The 6,410-nt window shown below is 37.3% G+C and overlaps 1 long non-coding RNA gene across 1 annotated transcript; it reads right to left on the bottom strand.

The window, feature by feature from the left end:
* Positions 1–4,190: 4,190 nt before the first annotated feature.
* LOC110351947 (uncharacterized) lies at positions 4,191–5,880 on the bottom strand. The gene is made up of 2 exons (XR_002400153.4): positions 5,679–5,880; positions 4,191–5,334 (listed from the first exon to the last, which is right to left on the bottom strand). It is a non-coding gene; the product is annotated as an uncharacterized lncRNA (long non-coding RNA).
* Between the last annotated feature and the right edge of the window lie 530 nt (positions 5,881–6,410).

Here is a 6,410-nt window from a genome sequence, read left to right as displayed (position 1 = left end):
TTTACTGCAATATATTAAACAGTTTTCTAGTAGTTTATATCAAAGGGAATAGATAACCACAATGACAAGCAAAGAGACCTTAGATACTGCTTTTTTTCCTATTAGCATGTAGCACAGATGCCTTAAGGAGAGCCAGTTGTTCATAAACACTTTTTTTTTTTTTTTTTTTTTTTTAATTACTGAAGAAGGAGGAAGCTTCTGAAATTTGCAGATAATGAGCAAACTACATACTTTTTAGTGACCCTCTCTGGATACATTTTGGGTAAGACTAAAAAGTAAAGTGATTTTGAAATTTTAAGCATGTGTGCAGCTTCTTCTGTTATGATATGATAATTCATAAAATTAGACATGCCTAAATTCTCTAGTGACTTGGGCCTACATGTTGCGATCTTCTCTGGTGAACAGCTTAAGGCTATAGAAAATCATCAAAGAAATTACAAAATGAGCAGAATTTCTATTACTTTGATCAGGGAATAATAGGAGAAACCAGAAAGAGAGTTGTAATGTTTATTTGAAGTAGTGGGAAGACAACTGTAGATAATGTGTGTTACATATTTGTCACTAATGTTTTTGTTCTCAGATATATCTATTTGCATCTTCATTTTACATGAGTTTGTGTTATTCACAGGAATTGCAGGAAAAAAGATTTGTGTGATACATTATCCCCTTTGATTTAGAAGTCTTGTATTCTTTAAAATATTCCAGTTTCAAACTTTTTTTTTTTTAATTCTTTGAAAGTAACTCCATACTGCAGAAACCACTTGTGCTATGCATTTGAAACTTTAAAATAAACAAAGTCCTTGCTCTTTTTACCACATTTGGTGAATTGTTAGTTTTAAATATGTTTAAATATTTAATATGAATATTTAAATATTGATTCAGAAAAATGAGAGCAGATAGTCAGGAGGGAAGGGGATTGGAAGGGACCTTTCAATAGTGGCCTCCACTTGCAACCAGTCACTAAACTGCTTCCTCCCTTCCTGCATGCGCAGGCTGATCCAGCAGAAGGCTTGTTGGTTCTTCTGTAGGGCTGGTGCCAGCTGGACCAGGTGGCACATCTCTACCCCCAGTGACACAACCTCATCACAAAGATAGAAGCAGGAATAAACAGTGTCACAGCTAAAACTGGTTTGGAAGGCTCCCAGCCACTCACATCTCTCTCCCCCTCAGTGGGACAGGAAAAGGAAGAGAGAAAATAAAAACAGGAATTAACCCCCTTCTCCTCTTTCTCTGACCATGGTGTTCCCTCTGCTGTTTCTCACTTTTTTTTTTTTTTTTTTTTTCTTTTTTTCCCCTCTTCCCCTCCCTGTCCAGCATTTTCTGCCTTTCCTTAAATACATTCTCCTAGAGTTACCATCAGCTTTCCTGATGAATTCAGCCATGTCATGTGGTGGGCTTATTGGAACTGGCTGCAAATGGCTGTATCTTCTCACAGAGGCCATCATTGCAGCTCCCCGCCAACTGCCAACACCTTGCCAGAGACACCCACTACAGCACAGCCTCTGTATTCTGCTTCTCTTTTCTCAAGAAACCTCAGAGTTTACAGATGTAAACAGTGTTCAGGATCCAGTACCTTTTAATCTAAAAAAAAAAAAAAAGTCAAAGTACTTCACAGAATTAAATTCTTGATTCATTTGCTGACTCAAACTGTGTAGGATTAATCATGATATCCACTTCTCAAAACATATTTGGTGTTTGGTATGTTGTAGGTTATATATTGCATGTGGATCAAGTTCTCATGGTTTCTTAACAGTGACTCATACCACAAGGATGCTTTTTCCCTTGTCTATGAGGCTTCATCTCACAATGTATTTAACTTCTATGATTTCTCTGCCAGTGCCTCCTATCTTTTCTCTCACTTTGTCAGTCATGAAGCAATAAGGAATTTGGGGAGCATAGCTGCAGGTGTTGTAGAAAAGTCTGATTTATACTCACCACTGATGTGGTTCTTCAGAGAGCTCAGATATATTCAGGGACATTACCCAAACATGAATTTTTGTCATTCAAAGCATCAAGAATTACTGAAGAAATTAGATTTATTAATAACTGGGCATGCTACCAGCTCTGCCATCATTTACTACTCTGCTATATAACTGTGGTATAATATGTAGTCTGGGAATGTAATCTGATAAAAGTGGTTAATAAGTGACCTGAGAGAGGTGGTGCAGATGCTTGTGATGGAAATGAACACTGCAATTTTTGTCATTTATAAAAGGGAATCCTACAAGTGTTAACATACACCTATGAAAAGAATCATGCTGAAAATCGGAGGTTCATCTGAGTGCAAAAGTGAGTTGCTCACTGTAAGTTGTTAACGAGTTATTCATTAAGCATTGAGGCATGTTTTTTAAATCCATACAGTACCTACTCTGTCTGCAGAGATTTAGAACTGTTTGAACATTAACCTTGTAATTGTCCCACTGATCCCCTTGGAGTTGCAAAGGAGCACAAAAGTCTCCTTTGATAAAGTAGTTTGGAAGGTCTGACTTTGGGAATTGAGGAACAGCTGTTTAGTACTACTATAGAGAAAAGCTGTCTTGCCTTTATAAACATCAGAGTGCAAGTAATAAACCAACATATAGATTAATAGATGTCACAGGCATGAGATGAGCAGCTAATTATATTCCCCATGTATTATCATAATTAGTTAAGATTTATTACAAGAGTCAAGCCCTACTCTCTTCCACTGTGCAGTAAGATATTTTTCAATGTCTAAAAGAGTGTTTGCCTAAGCTGTCTATGTTAAATACCCATAGTAGCAGGAGATGCTCCATTTGTTGCCTGCACAGCTTGATTGCTTTGTAGCCTTAGACTTTGGCCTCAGTGTTTAAAGTAAACTAAGTAGAAAGACCTGAAAGTCATACTGGCTTTTAAAAACTATAACTGTCTGGGTTTCATCTTGAAACCATTTAGGTAAAGGAAATAGAAACTACTAATACACAGAGATAAACAACAACAACAACAACAATAAAGGAAAAACAAAACTAAACAAACAGGTAAAAAAACTAACAAACAAACAAAAAAAACAACCAACCAACCAAAAAACAAACAAACAAACAAACAAACAGCAGAAACAAAAGCATGAAGCACCAAAAGGTTATCTGAGCCTACCAAGAGGAACAGGTGAGAAAGTAAGTTTGAATGCAAGTAACAAAATAAGTCTCTATATTTGTCTTTTTAGAATTACACTTTCATGCCAACCAGTAAGTTACCAAGTGAACAATTCTGCTCTGTGAAGGGATCCTGTTATTTTTCTAAACTGGTGTGTATTTGGAGGTTCCTGTTTGCAATTGCTCTGAAATATTTTCCAACTGTTTGTCTCTGGAACACATAACTAACGTAGGATTTCTTCCCTAGTGGACTGTCCATCTGTTAGTGACTTCTGAGGTAGAAATATCTTGCAAGTTTTTGTCTTCAGGTGGAAACAAAATATGTATTTGTTTCATATGTAAATACTGTATGCCTTATTTGTAATACAGTATTGTGTCTTCATTGTGTCATGCTTTTACAATTTTATTTGAGGTGCTTTTTGATCTGCTATTGTAAAGTCTATTCTATCTGAAGCTCTCCATGAAGTCTCTTGGTTCTGAGCTCATGTCTGGTTAACAGCAGCAAACAGCTAATTTTTGGCAGTCTTGGATGATGCCTTGTCTGAACCACTCAACCACCACCTACATAGATGGCCTAGTAGTCACGCTGACTAAATAGAGCATCAAGCTGTGGGTGTTGTCAGCATGGCTCAGAATAACTGTTGATATCTGAGTTTAGTTCTCGGAGCTTATTGTGTTTTAATCTTAAATTATTCATACACTTGATTTGTAGCAAGACTCAGAAATGTCTGCAGCTCATAATGCAGAAACAACAATCTCATCACCCACTCCCCACACAAAACTCGTGACTTTTTTCTCTGTTAGCTTTTTGGGTTTTGGGGGGTTTGTTTGAATGAAATCAGAACTAGCCCAACATTTTTATTTTTATTTTATTTTTATTTATTTATTTAATTTCTATTTCTGTTTCTATTTTTTTTTTTTTTTTTTTTGGGAAGCATGTGGCATCTTCCTTCCTGCCTTCCTGCCTTCCTGCCTTTTTCCCTCTCTCTCTTTAAGGAAAAAGTGTGAAGAAATGTTCTCAAAACCTTGTCACAAGCTAAATATCATTTTGAGAAAAAAATGGTACTGAAAATTCAGGAGTAAGAAGATAAATACGTTATCTGCTGTTTATTATTTACATGTTTATACAAAGGGATGTCTTGCCTGATGGACTGAAACAACATGGCTAAGAGTGAGGGATATACACATATGATGTACATGTAGTAGTATTTCTCAGTAAAAAGGAATTACCTGCTTTGTTGTTCAAAAAGTTCAGAAGCATTTATGTTAGGAAGATTGTTCGTACTGCAGGGGATCCCAGTCTTCATGCCACAGCTGGCCTCTTGGATTGCCTCTAATCCATGTGCTGGTGTTCTTCATGTTTTTGACCAAATCCTCAGACAGGCACATAGCATGTAGGGTGGACATTGCTAGAGCACGGTCTAGCAAATCTATTCAAAACAACACAGAGGTAGCCAATGCCTACCTTCTTGAACTCAACCATATGCATGTGGAGTACTGCCAGTCTGTACATATGCAGTTAATCCAGTGCCAAGTGTCTAATATAGATATCATGACTACTTCTCTCCAAAGACTGTGTAAGAAGCCAGAATCTGGCAGACCGGATAGCATCTGGTTCAGATCATGCAAGCTGCCTTCAACATCATTGCTGTATTGGTTGTAATGCCTAACTTACCTATAATAGACCTCCCATTCAGAGAGCGTTGTCTGCTTCTGTAAGCACTGGGAATGTTTTAGTCATAACAAAGTTCAATATAAATGCATTAATTCACTCAGCAGCAGCTTGTATCCCAAAGTTGTTGAATGTGTTTAAGTTCTTGTAGCTGCTCACCCGCCACCATTCAGCATTTGTAGTTAGCTCTTGATTTAGCTTTGAGTTATTTTGCCTTACTTGCACCAGACACTGAAATAGCAATAACTAGGAGAATAATTCAATGTGTCATGTATTCAGTGAAGAGTCTTTTTCCTGTTTTCCTGTTTGCCATTTTTTCTAAACTGGTGTTTTTTCTCCAATCTTTGTGAAAATATTTGCCTATAACTCCTAAAAATAATGCATTGTTGTATCTTTCTTAAGTTATTTATGTGTTTTTATGTTTCAAATTCATGATGTTTTTTTTGGTGGCATATTGTATGCTAAGCCTGATGAACATAACAAGTAAAGCTTCACATGCATATATTCTTCACTTCAGCTGATCCAGAAGCATCCTTAGCAACAGCTCATTTCCTAGAACAAACAGAGAGAAAAAACACAATGGGAAAAAGTAGTTATTATTATTTTTTTTGTTAAGCATTAAATATTAGGATAAAATGTTTCTCAGAAGAAAACTTCCAGCCCAAAGTTCATCTGACTATTCCTTTCCATCCTCTCTCCTAGGCTTTGTTCCTCTCTCAACTGTAACACTGAAACTAACCATATGCATCAAGTAAACATTAACCATGGACCACCACCAAGGATGACACGATACTCAGAGGACAAATATTTTGTAGAAAACTTTTCCCTTTAACAGCGCTTTTCAAACTACATGGATGCTTAAACTCTCAGCTTTCCTTTCCTCAGCCTTAACTCACCCAAATCCTAGGCCTTCATCTGAGCTTTATCTCAAGATAAAAGGGTAGAAAAGGCTGAAAAGTGTAGAAAACTTTTTGTAGACCTCTCCTTCCTTTGGCAACCCCCATACAACCCCAGTCATACTACAGATCTGGGCTTTGTCTCTCTTCCATCTTTATCCCTAATCCTCACCCTAACACTTAGGCCTTTGGTTAAGCCTTAGCCAAGAGCCCCACCTTTGGTCTCGGTGACAGAATTGTCAGAGGAGAAAATGTTATACAGCCCACCACTTCATTTAGCAGTCCCTGCCCAACTGCAGCTCTAGGTCTTATGTCTCTCTGAATCCTAATCCTAAAACAAGACCCTCTGCTGAATTCTTAGATAAGGTTCCAAATGCTTGCCCAGATGACAAAATTGGCAGGGGAGAAATGTTTTTGCAACTCACCCATCCTTTTGGCATCCTCTTCCCAGCCCCACATCAGCTGCAGCTCTTTGTCTCCTAACCCTATGACTCATCCTAACCTTATCCCTAACTTTAAGCTTCACTTGTCTTTTTACCAAATACCCTCAACCATGGCCCAGCTGAAAAATTTCTCAGGAGAGATGCAGTCAAGCATTTATCTGGACTCCTCCATTTTTATTTATTTATTTAATTATTATTGTTGTTATTATTATTATTAATTTTATAATTAGTAAGTCCAGCCATCCCTGCTCTTACAGACACCTCTGAGACACTGGCCATCTGCTAGAGA

This window comes from Anas platyrhynchos, chromosome 4, assembly GCF_047663525.1.
Source record: "Anas platyrhynchos isolate ZD024472 breed Pekin duck chromosome 4, IASCAAS_PekinDuck_T2T, whole genome shotgun sequence".
In the NCBI taxonomy this organism is placed as follows: domain Eukaryota; kingdom Metazoa; phylum Chordata; class Aves; order Anseriformes; family Anatidae; genus Anas; species Anas platyrhynchos.
The sequence above is the reverse complement of the archived record's forward strand: the minus strand, read 5'-3'. Positions and strand labels throughout refer to the sequence as shown.